This window comes from Anabrus simplex, chromosome 2, assembly GCF_040414725.1.
Source record: "Anabrus simplex isolate iqAnaSimp1 chromosome 2, ASM4041472v1, whole genome shotgun sequence".
Classification (NCBI taxonomy): domain Eukaryota; kingdom Metazoa; phylum Arthropoda; class Insecta; order Orthoptera; family Tettigoniidae; genus Anabrus; species Anabrus simplex.
The window spans coordinates 565,142,392-565,162,615 of record NC_090266.1 but is presented as its reverse complement, the minus strand read 5'-3'; positions in this window follow the sequence as shown (position 1 = coordinate 565,162,615).

Genomic DNA, 20,224 nt, shown 5'->3' with positions numbered 1-20,224 from the left:
TGTGGTGTTACAAACAATATTCTACTATAAAAATGTTAGTTTGTTTTGATATATATTTTGTAGTGCATATAAACATATCCAAAAAATTAGGGCAACATGTTTCGTAAAGTCTGTTATGTGAACGTTAATTTGGTAGATGGGGTTCCAATGGTCACACAGTATACCTTGAGACCTTAGCTACTTCTAATATCTTGTAATACTCAGGGTATGTCAAATCGAAGTTATACTCCAAATGTAGGCGTAGCCATGCATTAAACTGTCAGGTGACCGCTCAAAGCAATGTGAATAGCGGTGCGTCCGTGTGTCGTTGTGAGGTACACAGACTCCTGCGGTCATTTGAGCACGTTGTACATAAACCAGCACATCCAATAAGACATCTTAACGAGGTTCAAGTCGCACGGGCCGTCACTTTGACCCGGGAAAGATGGACTTTTCGTCGTGTTGCTGTGGATCCCAATGTCTATCCGTCAGTTATTCAACGCTTCTGGAGTCACTACAGTGAGACAGGCCAGTTCACAAGGAGGGTTGGACAAGGTCGTGGACACATTACAACCCCACAGGATGACCGATATCAAACATCTGTGCGTTGCGGCGTCCTTCAGCAACTGCCAGAGAACTGCAACAAGACGTCAGGTGAGTCACGATGTCTGACCATACAGTAAGGAACAGGTTAAGCGAAGTGTCTTTATCACCCAGACGTCCTGTTCGAGTTCCCCGTTTACGCAGCAACATCGGGCAGCTCGCCTCCTGTTTGCCCGTAACCACGTCAACTGGCAACTTCGTCAATGGAGACCTGTGTTGTTCACAGACGAGTTCATATTTCCCTGACACAGCGTCAACGTGTATGGAGACGCCGTGGTGAGCAGTACATGCCAAATATTGTCCAGTAAGGCGATCGATTCGGACAAGATTCTGTGGCTGTTTGGGGTGGCATCAGTGTTGATGGCCGTACGGATCTTGTCGTCGCCCTGGGTAATCTTACAGCTGCGGGGTACATCGAGCAGATACTGCTACAGCATGTGTTGGTTGCTGCATGCCGTGTTGGCCCTGAATAGGTACTCATGCACGACAATGCCAGGGCTCATGTAGCAGGCATCACCAGAGCTGCCCTGCGAGAACTGGACATTCCAGAGGTGAAATGGCCAGCATTGAGTCCTGAAATTAATCCCATCGAGCACATGTGGGATAGGCATGACAGAAGTGATCGTGGGCGTCCTGTTCCACCACAGACTCTCCAAGACTTCGAACAGTCACTCATTGAAGAATGGGACCTGATACGCAACGTGACCTCCGTCGACTTATACGGTGCATGCCAAGTAGGTGTCAAGCTGTGATAAATGCTCGTGGAGGACATATACCAACCTGAAGCTGTCCAACTGTGATAAAAATCCACCCTGGAGGACTGTATCACATTGTTTTCGCCCCTATTTGGACATTTCCATTTGTATTCTGAAAATGAACGTGAATCTATCGATGTTCTTTTGTATAGTTCGACGGTAAAGAATAAATGTTTAGTTGGTAGTATACCTGGATGTGACGTATTGTTTTGTGGAGGATGTCATACGTTCAAAGACATGTTCCCCTAATTTCTCTGAACTGTGTATATTGTCCCCGTAACATTAATTATATGGGTTATAATTGCGAGAGTATGGTCAAAGGAATATTGTTTATTTTCCCATCTTGTGTATGAACATTTTTTTGAATTCACCTTTACTTGAGCAGGTGTTACAAATGGTCGAATCACCAATACGGCGAACATCTTTTCCCTCGGTACTCTGTCATATGTATTCCATAGTTCTATAAAGATAACAGTCTGTTTCCTTCGCTGTATTTTTCAATTACCTGGCTCATACAGAAAATTTGATACTGACAGCCCCTCTGTGGTCTGAAATCACACTGGTTTTCATCCAACTTACTCTCAGCCACTGATCGCCCCTCCCTTCCAAATACGCCAGTGAACACTTTGCCTGGTATACTGATCGATGAGATACCTCAATAGTTGTTGAAATATTTCCTGTTCCCTGGACATTTACTGCTTTAGTCCAATCAGAAGACATATTACTAACACTCCATGCTAATCTTATTACTCTCTGAAGCCAGTTCACCCTTTCCTTCCCACTGTATTTTGTTCGGCTCTATGGCTGAGTGGTTAGCGTGCTGGCCTTTGGTCACAGGGGTCCCGAGTTCGATTCCCGGCAGGGTCGGGAAATTTAACCATCATTGGTTAATTTCGATAGCACGGGGGCTGGGTGTGTGTGTCGTCTTCATCATTATTTCATTTTCATCACTAGGCGCAGGTCGCCTAGGGCGTCGAATCAAAAGACCTGCACCTGGCGAGCCGAACATGTCCTCGGACACTCCCGGCACTAAAAGCAATACGCCATTTCATTACTGTATTTCACCATTTCAGGTCTACTTCCATCTATTTCTGCTGTTTTAAAACAATGGAGTTACCGTCCTTTCCGCTCCATCAAGCGTAATTTCAACAACATCATTGCCTTCCTCTCCATGAGCTCTGTTGCTCGCGACGTCACCGGGAAGATTGACTTTTACGTTGAAAATTTTTTCAAAATATTCCTTCCACCTGTCCACTGATTCCCTGTGATATACTTTGAGTTCACCTGAATGACCCGAATCATTATTCACTTCTTGTTTCCCTCCCTTCCTAAGATTCATTATGATGTCCAGAAACGTCACCCTGCTGCTTGACCTAGCCATTCCATGTTATTACCAAAATCTTCCACGACTTCTTTTTGGATTCAACCTTTCATACCCGTGAAATTCCTTGTCTGCATCAGTCCTAGTTTAGAGCCATTTCTGATACTTCTTTTTACTTTTTCAAACTGCTCTTACTTCATCATTCTACCGAGATGTTCGCCTTTACCCCATCCTTACAAACAGTTGTTCCTAGGGTTGCCTTTGCTGTTTCTACTGCAGCGTCCCTGTATGCCATCAATTCTCTTTGTATATCCTGAAACTGCTTATTTATTTATTTATTTATTTATTTATTTATTTATTTATTTATTTATTTATTTATTTATTTATTTATTTATTTTATTAATGGCATTATGTACATGGCAGCGCTCAGGCTACGTATCCTGCTGCTATGCTCAACTATTTAATAATACACCTGCATAATATACTAAGCATTATAACTTCTTAAAATTAAAAGTAAATTTCATATAATTTAAAGTAAACGTAAAATGTAAATTGAATGAAATTGGAAGTATCATACGAATAGTTTAAACATTATTAAAGGAATGTACAGTATTTACTATTATTAAAATTAAATCTAGAAAAACATAAACTATCATGTCACTAACCTTACATTTACATTTTATTTATTTAATAATATAACATTTGAGGGTAGTTCTTAGAGTAATTAATCTCAATGTAGGTAAAAATATCCAGCACATTCTTCTGAATAGCTTCAGATTTCTTATGTGTCTAATTTCAGCCGGGAGAGAATTCCGGGATCGTATTGGTCCCCGGTCCAAATGAGTTATTATGCGTACCAATGTGATGAATGAGGATGGACAGCAGGGATCGTACTGATGAACTTCAGGGTGCTCTACCTGAGGGGGAGAGGTAGTCGAAATATATTCTGAGGAAACCTGCCACCTGTTTGCAGTATTTTGTACAGAAGAGAAACAGCATGGTACTTACGTCTATCTTACTTAACCCGAGCGGCTATGAAGGAATGGGCTGATGAGAGAATGGAGTGGAACATATAGGACGAATCGAATGCAGGAATTATGCACCTGTTGAAATTTAGAACCAAGCGAACAACTATGTTATTGTAGACTACATCACCATAATCAAATATTGGCAGTATTAACTCTTGAACGAGCAGTTTCCTGGTTTGGACCAGTAGAAAGTTCCTCATTTTGTACAATGAGTGTAATTAATCCAATACACGTCGACACATATTTTACGTCCTCTGACCAACTTAAATACTCATCAGAAATTAATCCAAGGATCTTAATGGAGGCTTTCAGTGTTCTAGGTGTTTCATTGATCCTAATAATCGGTATATTGAACTTGTCTTCGGACACTCCCGGCACTAAAAGCCATACGCCATTTCATTTTCATCGGTATATTGATTCATTCTAATTTGGCATGCGCGTTGATAGATCGTATTAGGATGGCTTGCGATTTTAATGGGTTTGCCTTCAGGCAGTGGCTACTAGTCCATTCGTTAATGTTAAGGAGGTCTTCGTTTAATTTTATGGTTGCTTCTTGTATGTAATTCGGCTTGGTATGAATAGACAGTTGGATGTCGTCTGCGTGTAAGTGATATTTACAGTTCGTCAGTTGTTCTGATAGGTCATTCATGTGCAGGGAGAACAGAAGGGATGCAACCCTCAGCTCAGTATTTCGCCATCTAGACATATTATCTCCCGCTGACACACATTGTTTACGTCCGCTGAGATAGGAACGTACCCAGCATAGTACATTATTAGAAAATGTCATCATTTCTAATTCGGCTATTAAAATGTCTTTGTCTACGCGGTCAAATGCCTTAGTAAGGTGGAGGAGGATTAGAATTTGTACGATAGCCATTGTTAGCCGAACATTCTTAGTTACCTTTACTACCTTGGTCCTGTAATTTGATCTAAACCCTGATTGATATCTGTCTTGTAAGCTATGTTGTAAAAGAGCGTCTATAAGTTGCTTTTCTTGCTAGTGGCTTTACGTCGCACCGACACAGATAGGTCTTTTGGCGACGATGGGGTAGGAAAGGCCTTGGAGTTGGAAGGAAGCGGCCGTGGCCTTAATTAAGGTACATCCCCAGCATTTGCCTAGTGTGAAAATGGGATACCACGGAAAACCATCTTTAAGGCTACCGACAGTGGGATTTTAACCCACTATCTCCCGGATGCAAGCTCACAACCGCGCTTACCTAACCGCACGGCTAACTCGCCCGGTCTATCACTCGTTTGTGTACTAGTTTCTCCAGTACACTTCCTAGTACAGGAAGTATACTACCTGGGCGGTAATCGTCGAGGGTTTTGGGGGTATATTTTTTGGCATGGCTCCGATGATGGCATTTTTCCAGTTCCCAGGAATGATTCTCGTCCTAAAAGAGGTGTTAAAATATGCTTTATTGTATTTTCTTAAAAGGATTAGGTTTATTCCATCATGTCCAGTTGACGGATTTTATGTCATTGAGGGCGCTCTTTGCATCTTTTGGAGTCACATGATGGAAGTAGGCTGATTCTCCGCTTGGCTTTGCCTTTGAATATATTGTCAATAGTGATTCTCTTGGTATTTCCGTTCGTCTGGATGGTTCTTGAGCTAAAATAATAATTCATATCGTTCAAATGTGCATTACAGTTACTATCCTTTGTCTTCGCTTCTTTACTCACATATCGCGGAGAGTTTTCTATACAATAATTGAGTTACAGTATATGAATTTAAATTTCGTGCGAGTAGCGTATTTTAGCGTTTCTTATCATCTGCGTTGTTTTATTTCTCAAAATTGTCCTGTGCTGGATGTTTCACATAGTAATTTCATGCTGCGTCTCCATCTTTCATTTGATCTCGAATTTCTTGTTTGAGCCAAGGGTTAGAGGGTCGCTCTTCTCGAGTAGTACGTAATGGGGTATGTCTGTCGTTTAAAGTTAAGAGAAGGTCGTTAAAATGAGATACTTCGTCGTCAATGTCCTTTATGTACCGAATTGTTTCTTATAGTGTGCTCAGAGCTTCCTCAATGAGGGTTTAGAGATGGATATGGTTTACTTTAACTGGCAAAGTTACGGACGCTTGTCCCTGTCTTACTGTTAACAGTGAAATACTTAACTAACATGAAATAAAACATTAACATATTGAATAAATGAAAAAAGAGACTGAAATGCATTACTATGCTGCTAAGTTATCATACTGTGCATACAATATATATATAAAATATAGGTATCCTTTAGAGTTAACGAGCTCATCTTACTCTAGACGCTGGCAAGGAGGAACTTCTGTTCCAACGGGCTGTTTTATGTCTGGACCTCTCCAGCACACAGCTAAGAACTGTAGTACTGCAATTGTATAAAAATTTTTACCACTCAATCTAATTAGTTATCTTTCTGAGATTTTCTGAAGACATTTTTATTTTACCTGAGTGCGCAGAAGATCAGCAGAAATTGCTGACTGATATAGGCATAGTCATGGAATAGGAGTGTCAGGTAATGCTGGAAATATTGCATTAGGAAGCAGATGATGCCTGGTCAGAGGGAAGTGAGAAGGCCACAGAATGCATACTAGAACAAACAAAGAAGAACTTTCTTTGAAAAGAAAGGGCAATTTACTTACATAGTAGTCCCATACGCATACTAAAATGATGTTTCTGAAGACGTATCGTTGTATCGAAGTGAATTATGAACAATAACTTGCGCAGGAAGGAAGCGAATGGACGCTTTTGAAATTTAGTGTTGCAGATAATGCTAAAGATGTGTAAAAGGAATCCCAAATGAAATAATATTGAATGGAGTTGGTGAGAGGAAAAATTAAAACAATAATCAAAACACACGGCACTTCAGCCAATGAAGGGATTTGGTCTACCGAAACAGTTACAGGCCAGCCAGCGATTTTAGAATGCCCACATCCTCATCCATATCGCTATTCTTCCATGACCAAGCTATTACGTCTCCTATCTCGTAGCTCTTCATCCGGTATAACCAGGATTTGTGAATCCTTTTCCAGACCTCAATTCGGAATGAATACTCCGGTTGCGCCGTGAATCGAAGTCGCGGCCTCCGGGAAGGAGGCTGGAAGATGACGACTACACTACTGACTGGTGAGAGGAGAATGACTTGGGGAAATGTGCTCAGAAGGAGAGATAGATCGATAGAACACGTATTAAAACACCCAGGACGTGTTTAGTTCGTTTCTAGGGAAAGTACATTGGCTGGAAACAGTTTCAGGAGACAAAGGCATGAATAAAGTGGCATGCTCGTAGGAGAGTGGTGGGGTTACCGGGTTAAAATCTCCATCTTGAACATGCGAAATTCTCTTTTTCTCGAAAATAAAGCATAAAACAATGTTTCATAATAATAATAATAATAATAATAATAATAATAATAATAATAATAATAATAATAATAATAATAATAATAATAATAATAATAATAATAATAATAATAATAATAATAATAATAATAATAAATATAATAATAATAATAATAATAATAATAATAATAATAATAATAATAATAATAATAATAATAATAATAATAACAGTAAATTCCACTTGAATAAGCAGTGTAAACATAGACCCTCCCACAATGAAATTATGTGTACGCCGCTGCTTTGAAAATCCACAGCCTGTTTCCAGTCATTCGACCGGGAGAGGAATGGAATGAATGAAGCCCCCATCCAGCGGCAAGGACATGAAATGCGCCGGCTGCCAAAGCCTGTCGCACTCCTCGGGGGACAATGGTTATGATTAATGAATGAAAGATAAAAATGAAATGACATTGGAGAGTGTTACTGGAATGAAATATGACAGGGAAAACGGGAGTACCCGGAGAAAAACCTGTGCCGCCTCTGCTTTCTCCAGCACAAATCTCACATGGAGTGACCGGGATTGGAACCACGGACCCCAGCGGTGAGAGGCCGGCGCGCTGCAATCTGAGCCACGGAGGCTTCGTACGCCACTGCATTAATACGGCAAATATATTAAAGTAGACCTGGGATGTAGCAGTTACTCATAAATTAAAAGTTTAGAACAGAATAGGGAAACGTAGCGAAGTGTGCATGAAAGCAATTGATGGACTCTGAACTAGACTTGAACCCATCTTATAACAAAACGGACAATGGAATTATAAGCCAATCGGCATCTACTGTGTGCTAATAATGGACTCTTATAAGTTTTTCCTGTTCCCAGTTCAGGGAAATACCGAATTGCATGGTATATCTCAACTTGTGGGGGTCCAGTTCACCTACGTAGCGTAAATGTTAGTGATATTTGCTGCTTACCTCCGAGTCTCGCGTCCGATTCCCGCTACTGCCATCGATTTATAAATATCAGAAGGGCTGGCATGTCGTTAAAATAGTACACGAAGTTCACATCCCTTTTGGGTGTTCCTGAAAAGACCTGCACCACTTGGGGATGAGGACACGAGTTTACTTTTACTTTCTAGGATCCCATTGTAAACGTATCCGTTAGTAAGAATTTCCACATATTATCACTTCCCACAGCAATACAGGTGAGTGGGACTGGTGACCAAAGAAAGACAATTAACGAAAATGAATTAGTAATAATAAAAATAGAACAGTAGTAAATAATACATGCCAGTTAGGTCTGTTGAGGCTTGATACAGTTGCAACAATATTTAATGTTTGTGACCTCTGGCCTACAGTATGAAAGGGTGACCTGTTACACGTCTGCTCTCGTGGCTCAGTTGCCCAGATTTACTTCACTGGGGTGATGATGAAGTGCAGAGCGGGTCAGGGGAGGGAGTGCGGAATGTGTGGACGACTATTCTCAGTGGTATGCACACGTTCTGTTGGTATTCCATTCGTAAACGTTAAGAAAGACCCGGAAACTGAGAACTCCGTGTCTTTTATTTCAGTTCAGCATGTCAAACGGTAATGGTTGTTAAAGATAATGTTTGTTGTTTAAAGAGGCCTAATACCTAGGTCATCGGCCCCCAAACGATAATGGAACATTATGCATTGCAATAGGCAATTGACTGAACTTCCGTGGCTCAGGCGGCAGCGCGCAGGCCTCTCGCCACGGGGTTCCGTGATTCAAATCCCGGTCACTCCATTTGAGATTTGTGACAGACAAAGCTCAGGCGGGACAGGTCTTTCCCCCGGTACTCCGGTTATCCCTGTCATCATTCATTCCAGCAACACTCTCCAATTCCATTTCGTTTAATCTGTCAGCCATTAATCATTGACCCAGAGGACTGCGAGAGGCTTCGGCAGCCGGCACAATTCCTATCCTCGCCAGAAGGTGGTACTTCATTCATTCCATTCCTAAACCGGTCGAATAGGCATATGGCCACGTAAAGATTATGTCTGGAATCAATCGATCTGATGCTATGAAAAAATTAACGTACATTAAAATTAACCACACCTTGTGTGTTGGTCACGGGGTACAGCTGATTGCATTCAGGACAAAGAGTTCTTACCCAGCTGTTAGCTGTCCAGAAGGTTGCGTTCTAGGTTTCTCATTTTCACGCTAGGGAAGTGTATCTGTCTCTGAATGACATTAACCAAATACTAAAAAGCGTGTAAAACTGCTTGAATAGCCGTGCACTCTATGGGTTATTCGATTTAAGGTCACGGGCTCAATGGGGTGAAGGTTTTTTAGGAGCTCTTGACACGTATTAAGCTCTAGTACTAATATTATAGTACAGTAGCCACCTATATTTTTGGATTGATTCATATCTTTTAGAACCAATTAAAATATCTTCCCTGAAATAATCAATAGTGTATAGCAAGAAATGAACTGTGTCCTAACGTATGACGTATATAACGCCACTATTGCATGTTTAAAAGTTATTCTACTTTACTCCCTGAACCAGAAGAACGGTGCTTTTCCAGCACAGTGTGAACGGACACGAACTCCGCAATTCAGAAAAGTTCGAGGAAGTGTCCACTTTACATGGCTATTGTCATTGCCAGTGCCATTGTTCGTAAGTGTCGGGCGAGTTTCTACTTACGCGCGTGTTATTGAGTATCTCTGAAACGTAACAGTAATTTTTAACGTGTTATTTAGTAACTTGTTTTTGTAACACTAACATGAATTCAGGAAAAATATACGGGTAGACGAAATAACAGACTTGCTTCATTGTGATTCTGATTCCGTGTGGGATACCAGCAATAAAGATTAAAATGTGGAAGTGTGTAATGAAGCAAATGAAAATGTACCAAATAAGTGTGTTCTCCAAGATGACAACCGGCAGCGATCAAATTGATGGCATGAAGTGAGTAATGAGCTCTACAGAGAAACCGAATTAGTAGATGGTATTAGTGATCACGAAGCTGTTTTTGTCGTAGTTCAAAATAAATCTGAAAGAAAGGAAGGTATTAAAATTAGGACTATTAGGCAGTACCGTATGGCTGATAAAACAGGAATGGGGGAGTTTTCAAAAAGTAACTATGATCGCTATGGTAAATAAAAATGTAAACAGACTCTGGGATGGGTTTAACGCAATTGTTGAGGAATGTGAAAATAGGTATGTACCCTCAAAGGTGGTAAGGAATGGTAAAGATCCACTATATTATAACAGAGAATTAAAGAGACAAAGAAGGAGGTGCAGGTTGGAACGAAATATAGAAATGGTTATGGAAGTAAGGAGAAATTGAAGGAACTTACTAAGAAATTGAATCTAGCAAAGAAGTCAGCTAAGGATAACATGATGGCAAGCATAACTGGTGGTCATACAAATTTTAGTGAAAAAATGGAAAGGTATGTATATGTACTTCAAGGCAGAAACAGGTTCAAAGAAGGACATTCCAGGAATCATTAATGAACAAGGGGAGTGTGTATGCGAGGATCTTCAAAAGGCAGAAGTATTCAGTCAGCAGTATGTAAAGATTGTTGGTTACAAGGATAATGTCCAGATAGGGGAGGTGAGTATTACTAAAGAAGTATTAAAATTTACCTGTGATGACAATGACATTTACAGTAAGATACAAAAGTTGAAAACTAGAAAAGCAGCTGGAATTGATAAGATTTCTTGGGATATACTAAAGGCAATGGGTTGGGATATCGTACCATCTCTGAAATACTTATTTGATTATTGTTTGGTTGAAGGAGTTATACCAAATGAATGGAGAGTTACTATAATAAACCCTGTGTATAAAGGAAAGGGTGATAGACATAAAGCTGAAAATTGCAGGCCAGTCAATTTGACATGCATTGCATGTAAGCTTTGGGAAAGCATTCTTTCTGATTATATTAGACATGTTTGCGAAACTAATAACTGGTTTGGTAGAAGGCAGTTTGGGTATAGGAATGGTTATTCCACTGAAGCTCAGGTTGTAGGATTTCAGAAAGGTATAGTAGATATCCTGGATTCAGGAGGCCAAATGGACTGTATTGCGATTGACCTACCTAAGGCATTTGTTAGGGTAGATCATGGAATACTACTGGCAAAAATGAGAGCTATTGGACTAGAAGAAAGAGTGACTGTATGGGTGGCTATATTTTTAGAAAATAGAACCCAGAGAATTAGAGTAGGCGAAGCTTTATCTGACCCTGTAATAATTAAGAGGTGAATTCCTCAAGGCAGTATTATTGGACATTTGTGTTTTCTTATATACATCAATGATATTGAACCCTTGAACTTACCATTCCATCGTTGGTCGGCCACGGCTGCTACAGTAGAACAATTTAGAACTCTTAAATCATGGGTCGTTGCGGGAATAAATTCAGTCACGATCTTAACCAAACGATGGGGTTCAGAAGAAAGCCTAACTACTTGAAATGAGGAGCAAAAATGTGCTTACTAACTTTTATTAAACTGAAATAGCACGATAACATAATTAATTTGATATGCATTCTTGCGAAAAAAAATATAAATTATTGGTTTTGAATGTTCCAAACACAGTCACATTACATAACGTCAATTTGTTTCTTACAATGCCGAAGAGTTGCTTCGGAGAAGCTAATATGTTAGTGGACAGCGAAACTGAAAAACTGAAAAAGGGAAGACCTGAAAACCGGGCGCCTATTATTCCAAACGAGAACTGAGAGTCAATCCACACGATCCGTGGAAAATCTGACTTTCAACAAGTAGAACGCCTGATTTCCTCTCAATTAAGGTTATCCACCAGTCAAATACCCTTCACGGATACGGAACATCCGCCGAATGGACCCTTAATCGAACCAAACTGGCTATCAGTTGCTTTGGATAGGTTGCGAAATATTATGGAAAAGCATGGTGTTCACTACAAGTTAACAGCATCATTCACAATTGAAATAAAATTCCACCATGTATTTGTCATTCATGACACCCTTAAGTGATAAGGTAATCCCGATGCTAACTGTGCATCACCCAAACAGCTGTTCGGAAGGAACCAACAACAACAGGATCCGGGAGGATCTTACGTTAGATCGTTCTAAAGGAACAAAACTGCGAAATGCAGGAAACAATTACTAATCATGCATTTAGAAGAAATGCCAAACACTGCAGTTAATCAAAAAGTGAAAAGTCACTTGAAAATATTATTATTGAACCGATTTTCAGGTTAGAAATGGGTTTGTTATGCTTGATAAAATTACCAGTCCACGCTAAAATTTACTACAATTTTAAGGAATTCTTTCCCTTGAAAACAATGCTACCAGTACAGATCTCTCTATTTACTGTCTGTCCCAACACACTACTGGTAAAGTGATTACTTACTTACGTTAACTATGAATAAAAAATGAAAGTATGACAAGATTGCAAATAAAATAAAACATCGGCTGACGAATCGAAACCGCATTCGCAACTCAAGTCTCACACTAATACACTGAGTTTCAATATGCACACTATCAAACGAGAACGGACGTCAATACGAGAAAACAATAAAGTCCGTAAAAATAAATTAACATCTCGAAGTCATTAACGCTTAGCACGCACGAAGAATTACAGTAAAAACATTTAATCTATGTCGAGCCGATATCCAACACTTGGACAGCCCTACTTCTCTGATAGCAGTCCCGTTATCTCAATGGAGAGCTCCGCATTGACCCTCGTCATAAAATCATATCGTATTGTAAATGCTACCTTTCCCCAGGCCGCTTCAAGAAACAAAACAAAGGAAAAACATCTAAACTGAGACCTGAGTGTGTACAGCTACCATCCCAGACCTATCGTCGGGCTCACTTGAAATCTGTACACCCTAGCCCTAATCATATGTACATGATGCCTTCCAAATTCTGTCGTCGGGCGTGACCTAGGACGTCTCATCATCAGTGACTCCAAGAATAACATGTGACGTCCTAAATCTATCGTCGGGCGTCAAAGTGGGTCGTACTACGTCTCCCTTAACTTATCAGGCGAACTCGCAATTCAAACAAACTCTGATATTCAACACTAAATTTGGTCAGACAAATACCACACGACGGAACCAACGTCTCTATTATCAAAGGAAAGCAAGTCGAAATACAGTAAATATCTACCTCTCGAAAAATACAGTAAGTGTCTACCTCATTATAATATGTGAATTCAAAAATAAATAGACGTGACGAACGATTCTCCACCTCGAACACACTCTCAGCCTGTGCACTGAAGTGTTAGGGAAGCAAATGAAAATTCCCAACACATGATTACCCTTTTAGTGGATGCCTTCAAAATAATAATCATCACCACCGCATTCGAAATTCTCAACTCGTCTATCATCAATTCCAACCATCTTATCAATGACTTCTCCAATGAACAAATTCAATATAACCCAACCGTGTGTCCAAAGTGCTCTTCGATCCTGGAGATCGCACATTTTCTTAACAAAGGTCACTGGATGTTACTACCCAGACTTAACATTTACTAGAGTCGTTTTCACTTGAAGTCGTTCTATAAATTTACAAGGCTTCACACCATAGTCGTCTCAAATTCGGATTGATTGCGGAAAACCATACAGCCTGTCTCAACACAGCCTGTTTCCTAAATATTTCCTCTACAAAATACAGCTTACCTCAACACACTTTCTCATCGCTTTATTCCAGCGGTACCACTTCTCTCTCATCTCCACGTACATATAAATCCATCGCTCTCAATCCCTTTTCCTTCACGACCCTTTTTCATACTTCGATCCCCTGGTGAAAACGACAACCATTATTAAACACATCTCTTACTTTACTATTATTACAACTTTCGAACCTCAAGAGTCCAAGAGCACACATCGACCTTTCGCAACACTGGTATACACGATGTCTCAAAATTTTCTTCCCATTAATAACTGTGACTCTAACAAATTTTCTTGACATTATCTAAATATGCTTACGATCCTTGCAAAAATAACTGGTTAAATGCAATTTTACAGAGAAGAATTTCCTTATCCCGCGGTAAACATTATTATTATTATTATTATTATTATTATTATTATTATTATTATTATTATTATTATTATTATTATTATTATTATTATTATTATTATTATCGATCAGCATTTCTGAATGCAACTGACACCTGAGATTACGATATTCGCCACGACAAATTTACACTTATAACGTTCACAAATCCGCACTTTGAATGATATCTCATCTCAACACAAAATTTTAAGCGTCGCATTTTACCGTTCTTGACATGAATTTTACACACTGAAATTTTCACACGCTGACCAAAATTTACAACGCCTCTCGCCTGATAATTACGAATATCAACCCGACAAGCATCTGGGAAATTTGTTTAGGACAGACAGTAACTAACTAACTACAACATAATATAAATTAGACAGACCTGCACAATGGTGACATTCTCAGCATTCTGGTCACATCCTCACCAGCAACCTCGTACTTAGCCACTCATTTTTACAGATAACATTTTCATCTTCAAAATATCACTCATCCAAACACTACCCTTCACACACACGATATTAAAATTACCATATAAACAATGCACTTTCTCTGTAACTTGCACCACGAACTTCCCTCGTCCGGCAGTCGACTACAACTGTCTGATGCTTTCTCAGAGTGGTTTCTCTCTCCGTTGTTTCAATAAGAACAGGTGTTCAACCGATAAAGGGAGCAGAACTCCTCTGTGTAGCTTCCCCCAGACCCTCTTCACTTACAAGAGTACATGAAATGATAAAATATAAAATCTGCTGTGTATATTATCCAGCCTACACCTTCTCAGTTCGTCTGCAAACGTTCAAAGCTTCTCCAATCACTTTCTCTCCTTAACCAAATATATGGACCTTAGCCACGAACATGTACTTAGATATTGGTCGGTCAATCTGGCGCGAATTTCTAATGACGACGGGCACAAGCTCCCGCGGCTCCAAGTTCCAGATCGACACTGAAAAATCTACGGTGGGGGGGTTTCTTTTATAATTTCAGGAAGGACGCTATCCCCTCTATGAGGCTTGGTTGTGTAATCTGCCAAATTTGCTTCTAATAAACCGATTTTGATAAGACTTGTCCCAGAACTCCGGACAGACTTGCACTTATGTTCGATGTTAATTTTATAATTTTTCCACACTCACAACACGGGGAATAAATTGTTTCTGCCCGTGCGTTTCGCGCGTTTTCTTCTGCCCATGACCTTGGCACGTGTAGCTGGCTCGCTGGTCTCACGCTACCATGTACTTGGGCTTAACTGCACTTTAAAGTTTTCCCTGGTGTCACTACCTTCACAGAGGGTGTATGAATAATTTTGCTTATTAATTTCTTAATTTACTATATTATCAAAATCCCTCATTGTGCAGAATTCCATGGATTTACAGAATTGTCGGGCACTCGAGTCCCACCGAGGTGTCCCGGCAATTCACGAGCTCGCCGTGAGGAAGAACCTTTCCACGCGACATCAGGCTCTTGGAAGCGCAAAATGGCTGCCCTCAAACATACAGTAGTTTCTGAATACCAAATAAATATTTGAGAAAAATAAAAAAAATTCTCACCGTAGAATTATGGGTTCAATATGTGTAAAGGAAGTGGAATCAGAGATAAGGCATTTGCAGATGATGTTATTCTTTACAGAGTAATAAATAATTTACAAGGTTGTGAGCGGCTGGAAGGTGACCTCGAAAGTGTTGTGAGATGGACGGTGGGCAATGGTATGATGATAAACGGGGTTGGAAGTCAGGTTGTGAGTTTTACAAATAGGAAAAGTCCTCTCAGTTTTAGTTACTGCGTTGATGGGGTAAAAGTTCCCATTGGGGATCACTGTAAGTACCTAGGGGTTAATATAAGAAAAGACCTTCATTGGGGTAATCACATAAATATGATTGTTAATAAAGGGTACAGATCTCTGCACATGGTTATGAGGGTATTTAGGGATAGTAGTAAGACTGTAAAGGAGAGGGCGTATAAGTCTCTGGTGAGACCCCAACTAGAGTATGGTTCCAGTGTATGGGACCCTCACCAGGATTACTTGATTCAAGAACTGGAAAAAATCCAAAGAAAAAAGCTCGATTTGTTCTGGGTGATTTCCGTCAAAAGAGTAGCATTACAAAAATGTTGCAAAGTTTGGGCTGGGAAGACTTGGGAGAAGGGAGATAAGCTGCTCGATTAAGTGGTATGTTCCGAGATGTCAGTGGAGAGATGGCGTGAGAGGATATCGGTAGAAGAATAATTTTGAGTGGTGTCTTTAAAAGTAGGAAAGAAGGCTAGGAAAACAACAGATAGGGAATCTGCCACCTGAACGACTGCCCTAAATGTAGATCAGTAGTGATTGATTGATTGATTGATTGATTGATTGATTGATTGATTGATTGATTGATTGATTGATTGATTGATTGATTGATTGATTGATTGATTGATTGATTGATTGATTGATTGATTGATTGATTGATTGATTGATTGATTGATTGATTGATTGATTGATTGATTGATTGATTGATTGATTGATTGATTGATTGATTGGTGGTCGATTTGGGGATACAGTAAATTGGTATATTATACCTTTCTTCATAAGAATACCGTGTGTAAAATTCATGGATTTTTTGTCACCATTTCCGTGCTTTTGTATTTTGTTTCTTCATTTAGAAATATATGATCTAGTAGCGAAAGATGCCAATAACTACGCAGTGTTATGTATTGACAGCACAGTAGATTATCCCTCTAGGTCAAGGTCGAAGTTGAAATATGTGAATTTTCTTGACATTAGAGCATTTGTTGCTATAGAAGTAAGAATTGGATTTTGCGATGAACCTACCCTTGGTTTGTGCTTTCAGGAAAACTTCTGGCTTATTAGGTAACCTGAATTTTCACAAGTATTTAGTAGAGATCAGTATCAACTTCTGCAGTCATTCCTGCACTTCAGTGACAATACTATGCATCCACGCAAAGGAAAAGAAAATTATGATCCACTGTATAAAGTGCGGCCAATGCATGCTCTGACAAGAAAACACGTACCTGAACGTACTTAGTTGCTGCAAAATGCTATCCATGGATAAAACTATGCTTCAATTCTAAGGTCGCATATATTTCATGCAGTGCTTTCCAAGAAAACAATCAGCTAAAAGGGGCATAAACGCCAGGTCATTGCGCGAGAGCAATACCGGATATATTCTCCGGTTTAATGTGTATCCTGGGAATGACACGCACGTAAATACAACTTCTGAGGACGGGTTAGTTGCAAGAGTTGAAAAATCATCGTTGAAAGATTTTGAGTAGCAAGGATATATTATTCTAGCAAGATACACCTGCTTCGCTGCGGTATTATAATGCAATTTATATTTGAATGCTTAACGTTTTATATATAATCTCTCGAAATTAGGGATCTAACTCGTTTTCTGAGAGAATCCGCCAAAATTTGTTATCTGACTCTTTTTCTGAGAGATTACGCCGAAGTTCCTCCCATTTTCAACCTTCCTGTCCAGCAATCGATTTCGTACTTCCCGGGCTAAGTCCAGGTATTCCACCCGGCCAGTTCGGTCCCTAAATATTTGCCATCTTTTACTATAAGCATTTTAATATGGATCAAATCCTTGAGAAGATCCGGCGTGGTGTCATCTTGGGTGCCTTGGCGGTACTGAACCCGCGCCGGACTGCAATCGTAGTCATTACCCAGCCAGAACGCGCTAATAATAATAATAATAATAATAATAATAATAATAATAATAATATTGATAGTCAGGAACCCACAGCAAGATGCAAGACCGATAGTTAGTGGTAAATTACATCTGCTACCATTGTCATTGCTGACAATGTGACCATCAACGTCGAGCGTAGACAAGTGCGCGAGATTTCTGGCGGCACGAATGATATACTTCCGTGCATTATTGACCTTATTATAGAGGTGAACAATTGCACGGTCAAATGTCATTCCTATCGTTTATTTCAAATGTGTTTAAATTTTTATTTATATGCCAGGAGAATCTACTGTAATCAAACTTTATGTTCTCCAAAGTAAAATATGGTTCTTGAAAACGAACCCAGGAAAGATTAATAATGATCGGTTTATGATCAGAATAAGTACATTATGAACAGTAGAATCATGTGGTCTCAACTCCTTTTTCACCCCATCGCCGTTAGTTGATTTACAGCCGCCGCAGAAAAAGAAGGCGTGTTTCCTAACGTTTCAAGGACATTCCAAATACCATTGTTAACGTCTCTTACTTTCCGTTCTGAGAAATAAGTATCCACATAAAAAGAATTCACTTTTTTCACTTCCACTCACACTCCCACCCCATAAGTGAATTTCCCGTTAAAATACTTGTTTCTTTAATAGTAAAGGATCTTCTAAATACCAATTATCACGTCCCAAACATCTTCATTTTTTGAGACATGTGTCCTCATAAAAGGAATTCAACTCTTTTTCGACCCCGCCGCCAAGGTGATTTCCCCCCAAAAACGATTTTTTAAAATTAGATCCAAATACCAATTTTCACGTCTGTAACAACTTTGGTTTTTATCAGATGTAAGTATCCTCATACAATTAATTCAATTAATTTCTCAATTCTTTCACCGCCCCTTCATTGGATTTTCCGAGAATGCGTGTTTCTTTAATTTTAAAGCAGATTCCAAATAAAAGATTTCACGTCCGCAAAATTTTTCGTTTTTGAGATAGTAGTATCAACATACAAACAATTAAATTAATATTTAAATTTCCCTCCCCCCCCCCTTTAGGTGGAGTTACGGAAAAATTATGTATTCCTTTACTTTGAAGGAAATTCGAAAAAACAAATTTCACGTCTGTAACATCTTCAGCTTTTGAGATATCAGAATCCTAATTAAAAGAATTCAACCCCATTTTCAGTCACTTTTACCTCTCCAGCCATGTGGCTTTTCAGAAAACAAAAAATACATGTTTCGTTATTTTTAATAGAGATAAAAAATACTATTTTTCACTTCGGGAAAATGTTAAGTTTTTGGGATATGCTGTAGAAATGCTCATTTTAAAATTTCACCCCCTATTTTAGTTCCCCTGAAGTGGGGTTTCCAAAAACAAATCACCTATATTTCTTTACTTTTGCAGGAGATTCCAAATACCAATTTTTATGTCTGTAACATTTTACGTTTCTGAGGTATACTGTAGATATAGTATTTCTAAAAATTCACCCCAATTGTCACTCCTGTTTAACCTTCATTATTTGGATTTTCCAAAAACAAAAATTACGTGTTTCTTTATTTTCAAAGAAGATCCCAAATACCGAGTTTTACATCTGTACACTTTAAAGGTTTTGAGATATATACACATCATTTTAGAAATTCAACCCCCTATTCGCCCCCCCCCCCATTATTTCGATTTTCCAAAAACAAAAGATACATGTTTCTTTATCTTTAAAGGAGATCCCAAATACCAGTTTTCAGGTCTGTAATGTCCTCAGTTTCTGTAATATAAGTAGCCTCATTAAAGGCATTAAACCCATCTTTCACCCTTTTTCACCCCTCCTATTGGGATTTTCCGAAAACAAAAAGTACGTGTCTCTTTACTTTTAAAGGAGATTCTAAATGCCAAATTTTACATCTGTAAACTTTTAAAGTTTTGAAATATAGATACACTCATTTTAAAAATTCACCCCCCTTTTCAACCTCCCATTCATTGGATTTTCCAAAAAAAAATACGTGTTTCTTTATTGTTTCAGAAGATCCCATATACCAATTCTCATATCTGTAATATCTTCAGTTTCTGAGATATAAGTATACACATTAAAGGCATTCAACCCCTTTTTCACACTTTTTCACCCCTCCTATTGGGATTTACAGAAAACAAAACAGTATGTGTTCCCTTACTTTTGAAGGAGATTCTAAATATCATTTTACGTCCTAAAACTTTTAACGTATTGAGATATAGATACACTCATTTTAAAAATCCACCCGCCTTCGACCTCCCCACTATTTGGATATTCCAAAAGCAAAAAATTACATGTTTCTTTATTTTTAAAGGAGATCCCAAATACCAATTTTCAGATCTGTATTATCTTCACTTTCTGAGATATAAGTATCCTCATTAAAGGCGTTCAACCCCATTTTTACCCCTTTTTACGCCTCCAATTGGGATTTTCCGAAAACAAATGTACGTTTTTTTTTGTTTTTAAAGGAGATCCTAATACCAATTATTACTTCTGTAAACTTAAAGTTTTGATGTATAGCTAAAATCATTTTAAAAAACCATACCCCCTTTCAGACCCC